Source organism: Alligator mississippiensis, chromosome 2 (genome assembly GCF_030867095.1).
Source record: "Alligator mississippiensis isolate rAllMis1 chromosome 2, rAllMis1, whole genome shotgun sequence".
Classification (NCBI taxonomy): Eukaryota; Metazoa; Chordata; order Crocodylia; family Alligatoridae; genus Alligator; species Alligator mississippiensis.
The window spans coordinates 146,672,132-146,694,339 of record NC_081825.1 but is presented as its reverse complement, the minus strand read 5'-3'; the positions used below and the strand labels follow the sequence as shown (position 1 = coordinate 146,694,339).

The window sequence follows — 22,208 nt, the reverse complement described above, 5'->3', positions numbered from 1 at the left end:
ATTGAGATCCGAGAGCACTAAATAGAAGCTCTGGGTCTTAGGAGCTCTTTCAAAAGGTAGTGGGTAGTGGGCCTGTGCAAATAGGGAAATATTCAATTCGGATTTGGCCAATTCAGAGGACAGTGATTCGATTCGGTGATTCAAATCACTGTCCCCATTCAATTTGGCCAAATCAGAATCAGAGATTCAGCACTGATTTGGATTGGCCAGGGAGAGGCAGGCATGGCCGGGCGGATGCAGGTTCTCCCGCAGCTCCTCTGGTTGTGCCTGGCTCTCCCTGGGCAGTAGGAGCTGCAAGAGAGGCCCCCATGGCTGCCCTACGCAGCCCCATCCTCCTCCTGGCGCCAGCCTGCCAGCACTTTAAAAAAAAAAAAAAAGCCCCACACTCACTGGATGGAGCAACAGCAATTAGGGCCTCTGAGGGCTCGTGGTAGAGGCCCCCTGCGCAGTGCATGGCAGTGTGGGGCAGCAGGGATGGTCTCCCCCTTCCCCCAAAGAGCTTGGGCTTCCTGAATAAAGAAAGCAATTAGGAACTTCAATATATAGGCAACCCTTGCCATTTGCAGGGGATACATTCTCGTATCTCCCATGAATGGCAAAATCTGTGACTAAGGCACTGCGTTCATAAATGCAGTACTCCTGGTGGCTGGGGAGGGGCGCAGTGGTGGCGGAAGCCCGGCAGCAGCAAGTGTGGAGCTCCTGAGGAGCTCCTGGAAGTGTATAAAGTGTATTTAAAATGCAGGTTCAGCATTCGCGAATATTTGAAACCACGAATAACGAGGGTTTCCTGTAATAATCATTCCAGATAGTTACTCTTCTTGATTCAAGGGTTGCAATATGCTTATTTATCCTAGTCAGGGAGTTGGCAATTCTGGAGGAGATCTTACACCTGCACCTCCAGAAATGTAATATCTTGTCCAGTGCACTGAATGCCCTGATGGAAAATAAGTAGGAGAAACTAAACAATAACGGAGTACCAGAATGAATGCACACTGAAAATTTTATCAAAGACAAAAATATCCAATTACCTGTGGGTGCACACTTCTCACAAGTCAACCACTCTCTCTCTAGTCTCACTTCTAATTCTCAAAGGGAATTTACAAAACACCTTTCGTAGACAAGCCTACGAACTTCACTTCATAAATCTACTGGATACATAAAATGGACAAAATACAGACATTGATTCATGCCACATTATAACCTGCCTGACATCTAACCCCAGGTAACCTATCTGCATTTTACAAGCTACATTCTATCACCAGGTCAACATTCTCCCCTATTTTCCCACCACCTACCTGTCCTTGTACCTATTGTCTCCCATGGCCTCTGATCCTCATTGCCATGTATTTGCATTTTTACAGACCTCCATTTTGCATTTTGGCTTCTTTTCCACCCAGGAAAGTACATACACTAGCAGACTCTCCATATGCCTGTAGAAGGGTGTTTGTGCCCAGAAGCTTGCAAAGAACAATTTTTCCAACTATTTGTTTGGTCTAATAAAAGATACCACATCTACACAAAGAACCTTGTCTGCCTATGTTCTTAGACCAAACATGGCTATAACCTCTGAAATATGAACTAAAGAGGACACTTCCAGGAGTATTTAATTGTGAAAAATTGTAAAGGTAGCCACAAATTTGTTCTGAAGAGAGAGCAGGATGGCCTAGCAAACGTGCTTTCTGTCCTGCCTGAATATCTGGCTGATTTTTCAAACGTTGCATTTTCTTCACAGTTCAGTCTTCTGTTTTGTTGAAAAGTCTGGGCAGGGGAAATGTCTTTTAAAAGTACTTTTATTTAACAGTTTAGCCAAGAAGAAAACTAAGAGGAGGAAAAGAGCTAAGAAAACTAAGAGGAGGAAATTGTCAGACTACATTGCCTTGCATTTATAGCTTAAATCTTTCTCAGCTTTGGTTTTGCAGTTTTAGAAGTTGTTAATTAGTTCATTCAGTATTTATCTGCTGTTGATGGTATCCTGAGGAATAATTCCACTATGATTTCTCTTTTCCTAATCCTTGTCAACTTCTATTTTTTTCCTTAGGAACATGGCTGTTGTATCTGACATATACTTGAAGCATAGGCTTGGCTGCAGAGCCATGTCGCTTTCCAGACTGGTATATGCTGTCACTGTTTGGTGCTGAAGCAGTTCTGATGCGTGGAGCAGGCTGTACAATCAATGACATGTGGGATCAGGAGTATGACAAAACAGTAGAGAAAGCTTCATGAACTTGAAAAGAACAGGCAGGCTCCTTTAAATGTTTGATGAGTAAGTAAATCTCTGGCCTTTTCATGAAGTAAAACTTCTTTTGTCTTACACCAAGGCAAGGACAAATTTGAAGGGTGCTTTCAAATGACTAACAATGACTGCACATCTTCCTTACACAGGTTCCAGCCCTTATTAGCAGAACAAATCAGCAGAGGGGGTTCTGCATGTTTAGGTAGAATTTTGCAGTCTGTTCGCTTATTGGAGACATTTTAATCTGTTTGAACACGGATGCAGAGAGGGGTGCCATATTCAGGATGCAAAAGGGGGAAAAGTTAATGGAATAGGACCCTTAATAGTTATTCTCTGACTGGCAACCATTATTCTCTGACTAGTTCTGCATGTGCCTTCATTTCAAAGAACATTATAATATCATTGTGTGTGGCAGCAAGCAGAAAGCCCCTCGTTCTGGTCGCTCAGTTCTGGTGGGAAACCTCTCCAGACCTCTCAGGAAATTCATTAACCTGACAATTACGTTCTCAAAACCAGTCTTTTTCACTCCCTTCCAGACCACTTGCTTTGATTCTGTCACATGGAACATATCTCTTGCTAGAGTATTGGGCACTGCCATGTTGTGTAGCTAGTTATTTATGGGTCTGGGTTTTTTTGGAAGTGAGGGAGGGTGTTAAACAGTGAGGTTTGAGCTTCTTCTTTAACCGGTATACATTGTACTAAAGCGGGAGTCGACAGCTCCTGGCACACATGCCAGAGTGTGACAAGTGAAGGCATTTTGCTTAGCATGTGTGCCTCAAGGACTGAGGCTGTGCTGCCACAACAAGGATCAGATCCTTTGTGACTCCCCCACCATCTGCCCCAAGACCCACAACTGTCAGTGAGCCAGGCTGGACCTCCATGCACCCTGGTGCAACTGTTTGCCGCCTCTTTGCCACCTGCTACAAGTAGGCTGGGCTCCATAGTGGGTGGCAAAGACCTGCCCAGAACCTGGGCCAGCCGTGGCCAGCAGCTGGGAAGCACATGTGTACCTGCCACCGGCAACAAGCTAGGCCAGAACTTTGTGGATCCCCGTACAGCTGCTTTGCAGCCTTCTGGTTGCCTGTTGCAGCTGACCTGGGCTCTGGGCATGTCCTTGCTGCCTACCACAAAGCCCGAGCTGTTCACAGCAGACAGTGGGGAGGTTGCAAGCAGCTGCACTGGGGTCCATAGAGCCCCAGCCTGGCTCGTTGCCAGTGGTGGAGTACATGTGCCTCCAGGCAGACAGTAGGGAAGGGGCTGGGGTAGCACTGCCACAACAAGGATTAGGTCCCTCTTGACTCCCCTGCTGTCTGCCCCTGGCACATCAACATCTTACAAGTCAAGGCTGGGATGCATTTGGCACTCTGCCCAAATACATTGCTGACCCCTGCATTAAGATATGATTTTTGCCTGTAATGTATATTTTAGCAGGTTATATTGGGTTTCATATTGAAACAGTTCTTTTTCTGTTTAGGTTACCAAAACAGCAAGTAGACCAATAGCTGCTGGCGATTTCTCAACTTTTCAATCCTTGGTTTTTCTTGAGGGACAGCTTAGCTTGGCTTTATATGTGCTGCTGTGTCTGAATTGCTGTAGGTAATGCATGTGTGATCATTCATGCTTACTATAGTTCACCATGAAGCTAAAGCTAGGAATGATGAAGTTCAACAGAAAAGGCAGTTCTTTTGGGAAAGGTACCTCTTTTGAGGGTTGAGAACAAAAGAATTATTTCAGTTTTAACTACAGAATCACAACTGTGATTCCACAATAATTGATCCTTAGACTGGAAAGTAATGGTGAGTATAACAACAACTTGAACAACTCTGAAGAAGTTCTCTGATGATCATCTCTTGTTGCAGCTCTAGGAACAGCCTTTTTGTCACTTGTGATCACTTACTCCCTGATGAAGAGAATCACATATTGGCTGCAGTTAGTTTTGGGTTAGTTGAAAAATGGTTATTTTTCTTTTCTTTCAACTGTAATTGCTTTTTGTTCTGGTAAAAATCTTCATTGTTGAGCGTATGTATCAAATCAAGTTACCTGAAACAGCAAGAAAGGTCTATCAAATGGTTAATCAATCATTTGGAGCTTTCTTTTTATTTCCATGTGCAACTATGTTGAGAGAGGGAGAGAGAATATTTTAACTTAACAATAAACTGCAGTACTGGGAAATATGAGGTGTTTTCTCCTGAACTCTGAAGTGTAGGGTAAAACACATTGTTGAGAGAGGCTGCAATCTGAAACACTTAAATTAATTTAAGTAAAGAGAATTACTATTTTCTAATTTGGGTTGCTAAGACATCTTTCATATATTTTGGCTCCCAAATTTTTTTCTTCTGAAATTGTTATCTGTCACTAGTGGTGCACCAATATATCAGTTCCATATCGGATCAGCACCGATAAAAGGAAAATTAACATTATCAGCTATTGGCTTTTTTTGGCTGGTGTAGTTGACAATATTCACTGATAAATATAATATGCCTTCTGGCAGGGGCCCATGGACACTGCGTGCATGCGCACAGCCACATACATGCACATAGCCAGGAATGCAGCCAGGCAGCATAGAGAGTAGCACCCTTCAGGTAAGTCTGTGGAGGGGAAAGGGTGTGGGGGGAGGGCTGGGGCCTAGCCAAGGCGGTGAATGGGACCTGGGGCCGAGGTGGGGAGCAGGATAAAGCAGCAGGCGGTTGTGGGGGGGGGCAACCCCCCCACTGTGTGCACCCCCTGAGGGAGGCATGGGGGGGCATATGCCCCCCCAAATTTGTGTGGATAGGGGCTACTCACTGTAGGCTTGGGGCTTTCACCCAGGGACCCCACACTGGCCGTGTGCCCATTACCCACCTGGCAGCAGTGGGGGCAGTGAGTCATGCCTCCTGCTGCTGGGCCAGCAGGGGGCGCATGGCCAGTGTGGGGCCCCTGGGGCAAAGGCAGCAGCAGAGCAGAGAGCCCTGGGCCCACAGCGAGCAGCCCGTCTCTGCCCAAGCCCCATTTGGGTCTGCTGTGGTTAAGTGTCCCCGCACTTTAAAATGGTGGCAACAGCACTTGAACTAAAGCTCATTCAACAAGCTTTAGTCAAGTGCCCCTGCCACCATTTTGAAGTGCCAGGACACTGATTCCCCTGGACAAGCCACCCATGGCACTCTCCCACTCACCGTCCCAGCCCCTGGGTCCTATTCAATGCCCTGGCTGGGCAGCACCCCCGGCCCCTGCCCCACTCCTTCCCTCATCATGGGGGCTTTGATCTGCCCCCCCTCCCACACCACCTTCCTCCCCTGCATCCCTTCCCCTCTGTAGACTTACCTGCAGGAAGCTGCTCTTCACACTGCCTAGCTGCATTCCTATAAATTGGTTATCGGATCAGTATCAGCCAATATGGCTGGTTAATAATCAGCTATCAGTATCAGCCAAGAAAATCTTTATCGTTGCACAACTATTTGTCACCTTTAATAACCATTACTGCCATGTCTGCTCTACTCCCCTCCACTTATTCTTTTTTAACAACATAGCTAGTTCTGCAGGCACTTTGGCATTTTAGTAATTTTAGGTATAGGCCTAGTTCTGTAGACTTTGTTGAAACTAGTCACATGTAAGTGTTGCAGGACTGGGCCCTGTGTTAGCTACATAAAGTTTAAATTAGGAGGAAAAATCTGTTGTTATATTTTGCTGCTTATGCTATAAAATGTGCTTAGTGTGTGTTTATATAGTTATTGTTGTTCAGTAGAAATGCTAAATATATCAATACATTACAGACCCAACAATGTAATACACATTTAAGATTTCCTTACATTCCTTGTGCTTTACTATAGGGCTCTTGTTTTTCCTTGTTTAAGGATTCCGCGTAAGCTAGAATTTTTGTTTTGTGTGTAGTTTTTAATCTTAAAAAGCTGGGCACAAGGCCAGAATTTTTTAGGATCCTCTTTTCTTTGGTGCATCAACTCAGCAACACAGTATTGTTAGTATAGTTTGAATTTTAGTTTGGTTTCCATCATAGGCCAGTGAGAACAGTAGAAGCAGACACTGAGTTTGGGTCAACTGTATGGTGACAAGGAGCACTCTTTAACAGAAGGATTGTAATATCATGCTGCCCAGACTGAGTGGAGACAGATAGGAAAAGTTAAAGCTAATTGTCTTTTAGATAGCTTGTTGCTCTATTGAAATAGTCAGTATCCTCTTCCGTACACCATCCAAAGACAGGGGACTGTTAGTCGCTTTAGCAGAGCATGAAACACAAGAACTAGCCAGAAGGAAGAGAGGGGTTCTTTCTGTAAAGCCATTTCTCTTTTTCTCTCGCACAGTTCCTCTTTCCTTCCCCACAACAAAATGACGATTTCTTCCATGTCCCTGTAATTTCCTCCTTGTTTGATATGTGCCCATGTTCAAGTTTGTATAATTTACTGTTCTGGATAAGCATGGCTTCTCTTGCCTTTCTGCTACAACTCTTGACCCTCATAAGATTGAAAACAGTAGGAAACTGCTCTTAGGAAATATTTTTCATCTCCATTAGTTTTTTTCACTCCATCAGTGGCCCATACCCTGGTGCTTTTGATGTCCCTTTCATTGTACTGACTGGACACGTCTACACAAGACTTTACTGGAGTTGACTAATTAGCTCTGCGGTAAATGACTCGGTGTCTACATGTGCAGGGCAATTAGGCTGGAGTAAACAATTTAACTCCACCTCAGGTTAGCACTTGTATATACAAGAACTATCCTACTACAGAGTTTTTCACTCCGCAGCGGGACACATGTAGACACTGATGCAGCTGGCTGGGGCACAAGGGTACTTCAATGCGGGAGCTGCCTGCCTGCTAGCCCCACACTGGTGCACACTCATGCCCCAGCCAGCCCCTCCACAGCCCATTGAGCTGGTGAGGAAACAGGCAGGCGAGCTCATGTCTGGGACCCCCTGCCAGCTAGAGCTGCTTTGACTTGGTTCAGCCTGCTGCAGTCCCAGGCTCACATTCAAATGGCACACCTGGGAGCAATAAACTCCAGCTTATTGCTTCACATTAATTGAACATGTAGACGTACCAGCTCTGTATGACATTTGAATTCCCCTAAATACAGGCCTTACTTCCTTCAAGCATTGTGCATACCTTGGTGTGGCACTTTTAAATAATTTTTTAAGCCATCGGTACCTGTTGAGTGCTCAGCAGCTTTGGAAATCAAACTGTTTGTTTCTGACTAAAACAGGCTTAAAAACTTCACTTGACACTTCTTTCTAAAATAAAAACATCCTAGCCTTGAAAAAAGCTTTTCTCTTATACTGGCCACACTCCCAGAAGGCGTAGCAACATGCCTCATGCAGTGCTTTATTTTTTTTCTGGTAACACTCTTTTTCATTGTAGGATAAAAGAGATGATGTTATCGTTGCTGTGAAATCAACAGCTCTACGGTTCAAGGAAGACAGCAAGCAGTGGTTCAGTGGCGTTATGCTCATGGGTCTGTGTGTGGCAGGAACAAATTGTGATCAGACTTTCCCTTACTACACAGCAGTGGCTGCCATAGGGGCCCACTTAGCTCAGCAGGTTTGAACTCATAATTTTTCTTATAATTTTTCTGTTTATTAGTAATCCTGTGTCAGTTTGCCTAACACAACCATCTCTCATCTCAAACTTATTTTCAACAAGAGCTTAACCAAGGTCTGCTTTTACAAGAATCAGGAGATAGCAGTCTTGATTTTTCTCCCAGTGTGTCTAATGTTGTCACCATGACATGTGGATACATAACTAGGGCTACAGTTGGTGCCTAGTGAACTGTAATCATATTCACTTCAATTTAAAGGTTTATCAGAGTGAATGTGGGGAGACTAAACGGCTCTGTATATTGGTAGTGACTGCCTGATCTTTAAAGTGTGGCCGTAGTCTGAAAAAGAGCTGTATAAAAGTGGCTTCATGTTTGTTTGTTTGTTTGTTTGTTTGTTTGTTTATTGTTCTCCAAATTAGTCTATTAAATTGGCTCAGTTTACAGCTGGATAGATCTTTCTGAATTACTAAGCATGCAAGGGCTATATTGGATGTGAATGTCAAGCAAAATTTCTCTGGCTCATGCATCACTACCAAAAAGCAAGTTTTAATTCTTTAGTCATCCAAGAATCAGTTCAGTTCACTGCCCCACAGTTGTGCTCCTTTTGAAGAAATAATGAATAAAAATAGTAACCACCACCAACACTGCCCCCTCATTATTTGAATCATTAAAGTGATATGAGCAGATAAGATTCAGAATAAGCAATGTAAAAAAAGTATCACTTTTACATACTTGTAGTTCTGATCATAGTGGCTTTTTAAACTCAACCTTCAGCTCCTGTGTTGTCCAAGATTATAGTGAGAGTGAGTACTCTGTAGAAGATGAATTGGCTAAGTATGAAATATGGTTGAAGACTGACCAACAATCCCAGATCCACAATCTTCCCGACCCCTGCTTCCCCAGTTTTAAAGCAGGGGTGGGCAAAATGGCAGATCCAGCTGGCAGCCAGACTCCATTTCCCAGCAACCCCTGCCTGCATGGCTGTGGCAAGTCTATGGAAACCCCAGCTGCAGCTGTGCTGTGATAAGAAGGTTGGGGTTGCCATGAAGAATGGCTCCAGTTGCACTGGCAGGGCATGTGGCCAGGCAGGGCAGGGCAGGGGGTTGCTTCAGAGCCACTGGGATCTTGCAGTGGGGGCAGTTTGGTCAGGGCCAGGGCAGAGCCATGCTCTGCAGCCTGCATGCTCTGGGCAGGGGCACACAAGCAGCAAATCGCAGCTCTGCCCTGGCTCCTTACAGCAGTGACAGCCTGGTCCCAAGCCAGGGCAGAGCTGTGATCCGCTGCCTGCACACCAGATCATGGTTCTGCCCTGGCCCTGACCAAGCTGCCCCCACTGCAAGATCCCAGTTGCTCTGGAGCAGTCCCCTGCCCTGCTCTGACGCACGCCCTGCCAGTGCGGCTGGGGTCATTCTCCATGGCAACCCCAACCTTGCTATCACAGCACAGCTGTGGCTGGGGTCTCCACGGAGACAGGCCACAGCTGCGTGGGCAGAGACTGCTGGGAAATAGAGTCCACTGCTGGCAGGATCCAGCCCACAGACTGGGCTTTGTCCACCCCTGTTTTAAAGTGTGTTAGCGTGATGTGGAGTTGCACACACAGCATGCAGATACAGAGGTAGTACTTCCTGTGTGGATGGACATAGTTCATTGTTTAGAATTGTTTGTGGCATGCTTCATGAGCATCAGATTTCTTTTTTTCTGATCATGCAGATATTCAATGGCTAGAATTTTGTTTCCACAGGAGTCTTGAGTTTTGGCACAATGTGAGAACTACTGTTCTCCAAGCAAGATGTGTTCCACTGCACTTCCTGTTGGTAACTGTTCCTGACAGCTTATATTTTCTTCCCTCACATGTAGTAGTAGGGACAGGGAATGGAGGCAGCTAATCCTTGTTCCCAGCTGCTTCTGCAGGTATTCTGAGCCCTCTTTGCAAAGGGCAGTATAGATGCCTTTTGGAGCAGCTGGAAAGGTGGAGGTAGAACTAGCACTGCAGGACCAATCAGCTTTCTATACACCACAGTTTGGGAATCCTACTGCTCTGGGCTCTCATAGTCCTTTGTGTGTGCTTTTGATGAAACGCAGACCAAACATTATTAAATTCTTCAGAATGCACACAGATGCCAAGGGGGAGTTGGATGTACCTCAGAACTTCTGAAAATCCTACTGGGTCCCAGTCTGTATCCTGACATGTGTAAATACCGTTTACCATCTTCCTTGGTGTCTCTGTTGTAGAGAGGAGCCAGGATTAGCATCCATACATGATGCAAAGGCACCTTTTCTGCTTTTCTGTTGTATGCACTGTATTTGAGACAAATCTTGTAATAAGCTCAAGTAGGCAGACCTCTGTGTCTGTTAAGAAGCCACTGGAGGCAGGATGCATGTCTGTAAAGAGATTGTGGGTTTCTGGGAACATAGATCCTCTGCATGTGAAGTGCCTAGCAGACTTGTGGAATTATAGAATAATAACAACAGACCATTGTCCTGTACTTTCACAGATTTACACTTCGGACATAAACAAATCTGAAGATTGTTGGAAGAAGTTTACCTGTAACTGCACGTTAGGAAGTTTACTTTTCATAGGGATTGTTCTTGGAAATCTGTGGAAAAGAAAAGATCCTAAAGAAAAGGAAGAATTGTTAGAGATCAGCTAGTGAATGTGCTAACCACTGGTAACTGATATTTATAAAGATGCTGTATTGAAGTGTCTGGCTAGGTGAAGGATGTAGGGAACATATCTGCCCAGAAGATACTTACAGTACTTCCTAGTAGGGCTGTGCAAAGCCTCGTTCCCTGATTCAACTTGGCCCAATTTGGTGGCCGAATCTCTGAATCGAATTAGTGGACCCTTTAATCTCTCTGAATCAAATCGGAACCTTCCAGATCAATTTGAAGAGATTCAGAAAGATTTGGACATAGAGAGAGCTTTCAGTGTTTTTTCTACATACCTCTAGGTAGCAGGGGCTTGTGAGTGCTGTGATGCTGAGGTGTGTGGACTGTACCACAGAAGCACGGGGGGCTCCCTAGTGTGCTTAGCAGCAGACCCAGAAGTGAACCAGAAGTACTTCCAGTCCCCTTCCGGGTCCACTGGGAAGTGCACTGGGGGGGCCCCCTACGCCCCCCGGCTCAGTGACTGGTGCCTCCTGGGTCTGGGAGGGGCACCAGGGTCCCCCTGTGGCTGATTGCCAAGCCAGGGAGGCATGGAGGGGGCTCCCCTGTGTGCTTCCTGGCAGACCCCAAAATGGACTGGAAGTACTTCAGGTCCACTTCTGGGTTCACCGCCTAGCACATGGAGGCCCCTCCAATGCTCCTGTGGGGCGCTTCATCTGCCCCATCATCGCAGTGATCACAAGTCATGCCTGCTACCTAGAGGTATGTAGAAAAAGCATTTAAAGCCATGTCTGTGTCTGAATCACTGATTCTCCAAATCAACATTGAATTTTCGGATTCAGCGAAATTGAATTGGGGACAGTGACCCAAATCAACGAATTGAATCACTGTCCCTGATTCAGGCCAAATCTGAATCTAATAGGGCCAGCTTCGCACACCCCTATTTCCCAGTGTCACAACCCAAGGGTGTGATTTTTGTTTTGTGTGCGCTTTGGCACCACTGAATTGTTTTCCCGCCAATTTGTAGCTTTCTTTGCAATGTGCATTTCTTCTTTGCAGCTAAGAAATGCACGTTGCAAGGAGTTCCCACCATTTGTATTCTAATTCGAGCCCCATTATTGGCTTGCGTTAAAATATTCCCACGTGGCGGCTAGCAATTGGCTTGCTAGCCGTATAAAAGGCTCGAGTGGTTTCCGCCCAAGTTGGAGGACTCCACGAACATCAGGAGGAGGAGACTTCATGTCTTGTGAAGATCTCTAAGCGCTGCGGAGTGTATTGGACCCAGCGTATTCAAAGCAGGCAACAGGGGTCTGATCAGCCTCTAGCCTCTCCCTGTCACCGAGCACAATCCTCGACGTATCCCTCTTCCCTGCGCGCAAAAGGATCCACGGAGCCTCGACAACTCCATGGGAGTGATCCGAATATTGTCTGAGTCCTCAAATGAGGATTTAAGCGGAGCTTTGCCTGGGAAACTGTCCAGCCTACACCGCGACCATCTTCGGTGTAAGTAAACAATCTTGAATCAACCATTACGCGTCCGTGCCTAATTCTAGCGTGCCGCCTGTTTTCTCCGACCCAGCGTGCCCGGGCTGCTGGCCACAGCCTGCGCGGCGCGAAAAAGGGCCCGGATCGCTCCCAGCCCGCACACCCAGGAGATGCTTTCAAAGCCTAGAACCATGAGGCCTGGCTTCCCAATCCCTGTCCTCCCTGTTCCTGGAACACAAAGCTAGGACCTGCCACTTTACACTCCAGAATGGTACCCTTAGTCCCATCTGCCTGGAAGGAAAAATATTTAGATATAATGACTAAAGGTTTTATTACTTAAAATATTTGGATGCAGGGTATTTTTTTTTTCTTTTTTAAACAATGCAGTAGAAAACAGGACAGTTTTTAGTATTTAATTCATGAGTATGCTTACAAGACTGAGCCAAGCTGTATTTTTGGAAGTAAGGCTCACTACCTGTATTTGGTCATGAATTGTTAAATACATCCTTTTCCGATATGAATGTTTTGTAAAAAGTATATTACTGTGTGGTCATTTGTACTTTTTGTAACATAAGAGGTATCTCCTGTGAAATGCAACATGAGGAAATGCAATGATACTGTAATACAAAATAAAGCCTGCTGTATGAAGCTCTAGTGTTTTGCTTTGTGTAGCAGTTAGTAAGTCATTTTTATCCTGAAGCATTTTAGAAGCAGAAGGGAGCAGATTTGGGGTATGGGTAATTAAGAAATAGAAGAGTAGGGAAATTGCCTCCTTAATATTCCACAGGATGGGCCAGCTGTGACTCTGAGCCATGGGTGAATGCTGTACCCAGATCTATTAATCAGGCCTCCTTACTTACCTGTTTAAAATCTCTCTTGCAAACAAATGTTTGCAGCATTACACCAAACACTGCAGTAAGCTGTCAAGAGCAAATGGTTTGTATATGGGTTGCATACAACCCCCTCCCCTCAACAGTCCAGAATTATTACAGGGTGCACCCAGCTGCTCTTAACTTACGTTGTGATCTGACCAACCTGACCTTATTGTACTTAATACTCCTTTACTCCCTTGCATTGATTAACCTCATTATACATCACACTATCAGTACTGTAAAATTTCCAGAAGAAGGATCTCATCTCCTGGGTTCTCTAGAAAATTTAGAGTACCTATGAACACAGTACAAATAGTAACTGTTGACTGAAAAATACTTAGCTCCAGACTACTTCATGGTTGATATTTTTCCACTGTTAATGGCACCATTTACAAACTGATTGATAAAATCTTTTCATTTGCTCATAGTATTATATTAATTATTAAAACCTGTATTTATTTAAGCTCAAAATGAGGTTTTTCCTTCCATTCAACAGGAGGACCACACTGGATTTCAGTAGAAAGTGGGTGGCAGGCTGGCTGAGTCCCTCCCACCTCTCCTCCTGCCATTTATGCTCAGGCATGGCTCTGGCTTCAGCCAGGCAGCCATGATGGAGGCAGGGGCAGCTCTGGCCCAGGCCCCAGCTAAGGGTCCAAACTGGTGTCAGGGCCAGGGCTGCCATGGCAACTTCTCCTGCCTAGCCAGATGTGGGCTGGAGTCCCCATGTGCCCCAGGCTATGGACCACAGCCAGAGCCAAAATTGAAAGTAAGTGGGGGGAGGGGGGAAGGGCAGGGGCTAGGTGGCAGGGGGGGCCAAGTGGAGACGGGGCAGGGGGCAAATGGTGAAGGGAAGGCCACTTGTCTTTTCGGCTGCCTGCCCCCTTGCTCCTGCTTGCCTTCCTGCTGCAGCAATGGGAGGGATGAATTTAAGATGACCCTCCAATAGTTAGATTCTAGACATGGAAGTTATAACACATTTATAAATTTTTCATGTATAAAATCTAATTCTTGGGTCATCTTCAATTCAAAGTCATCTTGAATTTGGGTAAGCACAGTATATGGGAGAATTTTCTATGCAAAAAAAAATTTTTAAATGCTCCTATCACTGGAAAATGACAGGGTGACATTTAAGCCATCTCTTAGATAAAGGTGGTATGATTTCCTGCAGTGACTAGTTTCAGCCTGCTTGCAGATAAATTATGTGGCTCCAGTGTAAAAAACCACTGTGAAACCACTGAAGTTCTGAAAGGGTAACAGATGTATTGGCACAGAATCAATTGCAGATAGGCCTAAGTGCCAGTTGCCTTATAAGGTTCCCATCTGACTCTCGTTATGTGCCATTTTTTAAGTTTTATCACAATACTTTTTTCATACTCTTACTTGTCCAGATAAATTATATTAACTGGAAATGTTTTTATGAAAAAAGAAATAATATTCCATATTGTTGCATTTTTCAGTCAAGTCATTTATAAATCCTGCAGTGATTTCAACCATACACCACAGTATTGTTTTGTTTTGCCTTTTTTAGGATTTGTGGGGTTGAGATACTTGGGCAAAGTATTTTTCCAAAAGGTTCATTTTAATAATATCCACCGTTTTTCTTGTTAAAAGGGTCAGATTTTTTTTTTACTTTGATGATAGAGCTTGCTAAGTTTATGATCATAGTTAATATTGGTTTAATTGTCTGTGATAAAAGGACTTGGACTCTGATCCAGGTGTTCCCTTTCAATCTTATTGTTCATGGGGGAGGGGAATACCTGTGATAAAACAAAATGAATCAAAATCTTTACATTTTCAGCAGTATTTTACTGAACTATTGGGGAAAACATTTTGTTCTTTTTTAATCATCAGTACATGATAATAGCATCACAAATAATTTTGGGATACTTATTTCAAATATTAAAAGTACCTGTAAAACTGTATACTGTAGTACTTGCTGTCATGGGTTGGGGTCCCCAGGGTTGGCTGTGTAACCCCTGGTGGCCCTGCAACCTCACCAGCTCTGCTCTGAGGGCTTCCTTTTATCTCGTCTGCCATGTCTTGATGGCAAAATAATGAATCGGGAGGCTGCTCACGGGCTTTCACATGGTTCTGATCCACTGAACCCCACAAGAACTCACTGGTCCTTGGGCCCTTTGCCAGACCTCACTCCAGTATTGTGTTGCACAGGGCACCTTGAGCCTTATGGGCTAAATGCATGGCTCCACACCTCCTCTATACCATGCCCCATGCCTCGTGGGTGTTACACAGATATTGTTACCTCTAAGGCCTCAGCCTACTCTGACTCTGTCCCCTTAGTCTAGCTAGGCCTTCTAGCCTAGGCCCACTGTGTTGGACCTGGCTCTGAGGCACTAGGTCCGATTAATTTCTTCCTGTCACTGGGACCCTGGCCTTTGTCTGCTGTGCCCCTCTGGTGCCAGGCTCTCCGGCCCCTGTGTAGCTGTCCCCCTCTGGCAATGGGCCCTCCACTCCTAATCTGCTGCACCCCTTAGGCAGTGGGCTCCTGGCCCTATGTAGCTGTGCCCCTCTGGTGCCTTAGCCTGCAGCTCCTCTCTGGCATCAGGCTCTCCGGACCCTTGTGTGCTCTGTGCATTGCACACACTCTACCCACTACAGGCTGTATAACTAAGCGAGCCTTGAGCCAGCTGCTGGCAGAGCTCTGGGGGATCGTGTGCCCCCTCTGGGCACTAATGAGGCCTCCATACCTCCCCTTACAGCCTCATCCCGAACCAGCAGTTCAGACAACAACACAAACATAAGCCCCTGGGCTAGAACATTACAATAACGATGGAAGCCTCACTCTGCTCCTTTAAGAAGGCAAACTTCTCCCCTAGTATAACATGCCTCCTAGCCCTGGGTGGTCCTGGAACCTTATCAGACTTGCAGGCAGCAGATCAAGCAACTAAGTATCTCTGGGTAGCTCTTTCACACAGGAGTTCCTTCCCCTGGCAGTTGCCAGAGAATTAACCCCTACTAGCCCCAGCCTTGGGCTTAGATGCATCCGGGACTCTGCTTCCCTCAGGTGACTGCCTACAGGTGCTGGCTAATTATCTTATTAGCCTGTGGAGCTCTGCCTAGCCTGCAGGGCTCCCTGGTTAGGCTGCTTCTACCCTTAAAGGAGCAGGCACATCTTAGTGCCCTGTGACACGTGCCCCACTAGCACCTTTTCTGTCATAAATGTTCAGTTTTACCTTAAGAAGAAAAGAGAAAACTGCTCTATTGTAATGGAAGACACAGAATGATATTTCAAAACTCATACTGTCCCACCCTTTAAAAATACAGCATTAGTTCATTTTTTAAATTCTGTCTAAATAAATTGCCCAGCATGGCAAAAAAGCCCTTTTCGAAATGCAGTTTACCAAGATAGGATTTAGCAGCACTGCATGCCAGTCATTTGCAAATTGATGTGGTTTTAGATTCCAGGATCTAGTAGCAACAGTCCCTTTACAAAAGTTGAAAATAATGCTTTAAAAGACAAACCATAGTCTTGTTATGGCATGAAAGATGGAGCTAAAGTCTGTAATAGTTTGTCTATGGCAATAAAGGCTGAAAAAAATTGTCCCGTTCCTTTTATAAATGCACACTGCCATCTTCCCTGTATTTCCTGGTTTCATTCAAAGGATGGATTACATTGAAAATGACACGTAGCACACTTAAAAGCTTAATATGTAAATATAGGGCACATGAGCCAGTTAGGCTATTAGGGGGATATCTCTCAACTGTTTGCAGCAGCATTAGCTTCAAGCTTTAGCACTGCAAGCATTTGTCAGACAGAAAGTCTCCCCAATTCAAGTTCTGCTACTTAGCTCTGCTGTGCCTGCTTCTTCCAGAAGCCTGAGATTCCCGAAAACTTGCCATGTAGTTGGTTCAATGAAAGATATCACCCACAAGATTTATTGCCCCTCGCATATTTCCTGGACCATCATGACAACAACACCTCAACACTTCCCCAACGGACAACAGTGTTGTGCACTTGCAGCAGCACAAATTTGTGCCATTACTTTGTGCTGAAGTGCATGCCCCTGCATGTGTGCTTTGTTGCAGGACACATTGCCCTGCTGTGGGCAAACTGCCCTTGCCCAGCTCCTTCTGACTCTTAGCATGCTAGAGCACCCGGGACACAATCAGAGCATAAAGATGCTCTGGCTGGCTACCAAAGCTTCTCACTGAAGGACCAAGCCTCCATTTCTTCCGGCGCATGCTACTGTAGCATGTGCTGTGTCACACTTTTTCCTGGTGCTTTTTTTTTGCTACTGGGAAATCCTAGTAGCAAATTTTTCCCCCACACTGCAGATTTGCAGTGCAGGGCATGTTTTAACATTTCATGAGTGCAGCTTGTAGCACCATGAACTGCACACCCCTGCTCGTCTGGACACAGCCTATGAGACTTTACTTCATTCAAATGTTCTGCCAGACTTTAGTAGTCATTTTCTCAACAGCCATTTATGTCCTGGTCAGAGTACTTCTTACAGTGACAGGGCATATTTTCTTCTTAGCTGGAAAATGTATTTTCAATCTCAAGAGGTATTGAGCTGTATGCTTATTAGCTAAATAAAAGGGTAACTATAATTGCTTCATGACATTATGGCGGTTTAAAGTAAAGCATAACATACTCTTCATATTTGGGACTGAAAAGTAAGAAGACAATCTTGTTTATGATTAGCTATTAAAGCAAAAATTACAGAATCAAGAATAAACTTTCCCAGTTGGGCAGATTCTGTCCCTTCTGCACCAGACCAGTTGTGATTCCACACTCCAGAGAGGTGATGAAAACATTCAAATCCATAAAAACACAGTATGGGAAAGAGAAACAAATGAATTGTGAAATGAGTATGTTTATATAGGATACATCTGTGCTATTTTGCTCTTCAAAATGGTGACAGCGCATTTTATTCTGAACAATACCAGGTACTTTCTGCAAGGCACTGAGCACCCTAAGCTACCACTGAAATCCATGGAAGTTGAGCTGTCCTCAGCATTGGAACCTGCATTTGGCTCCACTTGTGCTTGGAAATATTTGAGCCTTAAAAAAAACTTTAATCATTTAAATTCTTCACTGCTAAGGTGCCCTTTCAGTAAATATCAGGGATTCCATCCTGAAGGTGCACAGTTTTGCAATTCCAGAGCAACCTCGCTGAAGTCATGGCAATTACACTAAGGTAAAAAAGCTACGAGATCAGAACCTGGGCCTTGGGTCTTTATATTGCTGAACTGCTCTTTTTCTTTGCTCAGTTTTTTTATCGCTGAGTTCAGATGCAGAGATTGTGGCAGCTTGCTTCTATAAGAGCACTGTAGTGCTAGCAATGGGGAAGGCTGGTCCTTGGTTCAGCTTACTAGATGGGGCTGGGAAAACAATGCAGAGCTGATAAATTCCATTCTTTGCAGTCAATTTCTTGACAGTAACCACACTCATGAGTTATCAGGTTTCTATCTGAGCCTGTCCTAGAAGTTCTCTTTATTTTCACATTTCCTTTGAATCCTGGAATCTGTCTGCCCTATAGAGTGAAGGACATGGAGAAGACTTCACCTCTCCACTGGGCAACTCACCAGCAAGCCTAGAGAGGTGGGTTTGCTTATGGTCCCCTGTAAATTTCCCACTGCTTTGTTGGCCCACTTACTGGTTCCATTCTGGCAGTTTCTGGCCATTGAAAATGTAAGAAACATGCTTGCTACACTCCAAAATCTAACTGTTTGGTCTCATTTGGGGTTCCCTTGAGAGTACTTGTGAAGACAGTTCTTTTTGTTAAGGTTTTTCCATACCCAGGAGCAAAATGTCCTTTCAGCCTGTTGACTATTTTAGGTAAGAAAAGCATGAGGAACTGGAACTCCTCCACCCACAACCTTGTCAATTTGAGGACACAGGAAGCTAGAGACCCACCCCAGTTCCTGTTACCCTTCCTATTTACAGTTATTTTGTAGCAGCCACAACTTGGCTGTAGACCAAGTATGAAGAACAGGGGAAGATAAAGGTAGGGGGAACTGATATTCTGTTGCCTATGCCATCTGAATCAATGAAAATTCTGTGATTAGTATGAGAGGAAAAAACCTGTCATATAGCCTCTGATTGAAGCAAAGTAGAATTCCAAATAAATCTCACTCTCTCTGTAAGAAAAATGTCCATTAATTTAAGCTGATATCGACAGTTTATTTCTTCTTAAATAAACCCCATTATGTTGTCAGTTCATAATATTTAAATAACTAACAATGCTATCTCCTGTCACAAAGTTTGAAAGTCACTCAATTCACTAGGTAAATATCTAAACTGAAAACACTGACTCTATATTCCTCAGGAACTTTGGACTGTTTGGATTCTGGTCAGAACTTTGTGTCTTGGGCTCATCTGTGCACAGGCAACTGCTCAGAATTCGCATCCACTAGGTGATAGGTTCCTGCTCTAAAGAATGTGGGTCTCATCCTAATTTCTGGCCACCAGTATTGCTTTGTCTAATCACCTGTGGGGGAGCATGAGACAAAGAAGAAAGAGCATAATGCAAAAAGTTCCAAAACCAAATGGGCAATGGCTGCTCATCCAGACTATATTACATGATCTCTGATGATCTTCAGATGTAGCAGTAATAACAATTAAGAAGGCAGTTCAACTAAGTTAAAATTCAGGAACTGGAGGAGCATTCCTGAAATCCGTCTTGGATTATATGTAGTTTAGTAGTCTGATTTAACTGTACTGTCTCCTTAGACTGTTTTTACTGTCCTTCTCTTGAGTGAGTATTCTCATATTCTGCCTATGCTCTTCCCCCCCCCCCCCCATATAGCTCTAAGGTTTATTTTATGTTATTTTTTACATTAAATTTTGAATGGTTTTTAACAAGGCAAAGTGGAAAAGCTGGTGGTATTATGGAAAGAAAGAGGTTAGCATGGTTTGGATGTGTGAGAGACTGTTTCAGATAACAGGCTTTACAGCTGTCTGTAGCTTTTTCCTTTGTTCATCACAGTTTCAAAGATATTGCTTGTTTTCATAATATTTTTAGTGAAAGGTTTTTTGGTTAGTATGATTTTTTATATGCTGTATCCTGGAATATAAATATATTTATATATAAACATAAAACTTCCTTCATAATTTAGAAATGATGAGTATACAACTATATCTGATCTTTATAAAATATATTTTGAAAGGTTTGGTTTTTGTTTAGCTATTTCCCCAGTGAGTTGAGTGATTTTCAAATGGAAAGTGTTTGAATATTCCGCAATTCGTTCAGGCACAATATTACAAACAAGCTAACGGTTTTTTCTTGGTTTGTTTTTAATGTTGGGTTAGTACAGCTGGAACACTGTCTTATATTTTTATTTCATGCAAATGGTTCCTCTTTCATTAAGACAACATGTTTATGGCAGGTGGCTTGTGGTTGAGGGAGGAACTATGGTTTTAAAAGCACCGTGCGCTGTAAGGAAAATGAATTCTCCATATAAATCTCTTAATCATTTTATTAAGTTTCATCTGACAAGTAGTTAATGTTTTGCTCTACTATTTCTGTTGGAAAGCTGTGTCAGTGTTCCACTACTCCAATTCCAAGAATCCTCTTAATATCCAGTCTAAATTTAATCATAGGAATTTTATACCCATTTGTTTCTATGCCAAAATTGTCTGTAGCTTGAATAGTTCTTTTCCTTCCTTAGGATCTGTTCCCCTGAGATATTTCTCGAAAGTAAGTGTATCACAACTTCTACTTAGTTTGCTACAGTGAATTTAATAAGCTCTTTCATCTTGCCTCCTAAGTTAGGTTCTCTGTTTTTCCTGATTGCTTTGTTACCCCTTCTCTCCACCATTCCCACCATTTGAATTCATCTTTCTTGAATGTGGGTAACCAGTATTGTATGCTTTCTGCAGAAGTAGTTAATTTTTTATCATAATTTTAATTTAATTAATTTTGCTTGTTGTACACAGTATTCCCAGTGAGGTCTTCCCATTTCTCATATACTATTTCAATTTCCTTACACACCTTACATATCTGTAGTAATCAACATCTTTTCTAGTGGAATTTAAAATTTCCCTTGTGGCAAAATATCTAATGCTTTGCTCAAGTCCAGATAGATTAAATTTAGTGCTTTTCCTTTGTCCAGCAAATCAGTTATCAAAGAATGATATAGGTTAGTCTGGCATAATCTGCCTTGGGTAAACTTGTTATCCCAATGACCATTTTTACCTTCTGGTTTTTAGGTATTCTTTCCTCCATGCATTTGTTCCTGCATGCCATGGTCAGGTTTAGGCTTGGAACTTTGCACTGGGTGAGCTGCACAGTACTGTCATTCTCTTTGGTGTCTGCATTTAATTTATTGCTGCTTTTGAGAGCACCGTGTAACAGAGAGTCTGTGGCTCCTGTTACTTAGAGAGAGAAAAATAGGAGTAAATTGCACTCAGGCAGTCCATAGTAGGGCTAGCTGTAAAAGAACAGGCAGCCAGAGGCCATAACTCGGGAAGTGCCAATTGGTGTGCTAGTTGCAATAGTACAAGAGTAAAGTAACCTGGGGAAGCAATAAGAAACTTAGTGCAGTGCTAGCAGATTCCTGGCAGTAGTATAAGACAGAGTATTGTGCTGGGGGAAACAAAGCAAGACTACTGCTAGGTCTCCTGCTATGGGATAACTTGAGAGACAGTAAGCAAAGCTCATTAGAGGACCCCTGCAGACAGCACAGAGAATGACATAACTGGAAAGGAACAGGTCTCTGGGGGCATATAAGGCAGGGCCAGAACCAGAGCAGTCAATCTGACTCTGGAGGCCAAAGAAGAAGTAACTCTGCAGTAAGGTGCCTGCTGATGAGACTGAGTGAGATCCTACTATGCCTGTGAGCTGAGGAATGGCAGGGGCTTAGAACCAGTATGGATGATGATTTCATTAGATTGCCAGTATGCTTAGATCTTGGAGCCTCTTGAACTTGATCTGAGCTGGGGTGGGGGGGGCTGAGTGCTCACGTGCATGCACCCCAGCTCAGCAGGTTAGTCTGTGGGGGAGGGAAGCGACAGGGGCTAGATTGAGGCCCCCACAGTGAGGGGCAGTGCCACAGAGGCAGGAGCAGGGGTAAGTTGAGTTGGGCCCTGACTGGGTGGGACTTACCTGCTGGGGAGGTGCGCCACCAAATAATTTTTTCTCCCTATACCTTGATCTGCCCCCCACTTCCCACCCCATAGACTTACCTGCTGGGTGGGGAGAGGTAGGGGAAAGCGGCAGTGCACAGTAGGTCTTGGGTTGCTTTTAAATGCCAAAGGTGATCTCTTACTTAAAAAGGTTAGAGACCGCTCACAGAAGACAGGGCCAGGCTCAACTCTTAGCTGGCATAGCCCCATCCCCTGCAAACCCAGTAAATCATTAGCTCTTGATAATCCAGCTCATTGCTTGTAGCAGTGCTGCGTAAATTTGTATTCAGGAGGGATCTGAAAAAAGCAAGAATGGGAAATAGATTTAGGTAAAGCTTTTCCCCATGACAAAGGGCTATCGAAGTGAAGATGAGAGGTGAATTGTTCCAGTCACTTC

At 44.2% G+C, this 22,208-nt stretch overlaps 1 long non-coding RNA gene across 1 annotated transcript; it reads right to left on the bottom strand.

Annotated features, from left to right (window-relative positions):
- Positions 1-982: 982 nt before the first annotated feature.
- On the bottom strand, positions 983-22,111 carry LOC132248609 (uncharacterized). The gene is made up of 2 exons (XR_009459904.1): positions 21,872-22,111; positions 983-4,273 (listed from the first exon to the last, which is right to left on the bottom strand). It is a non-coding gene; the product is annotated as an uncharacterized LOC132248609 (long non-coding RNA).
- Positions 22,112-22,208: the final 97 nt, after the last annotated feature.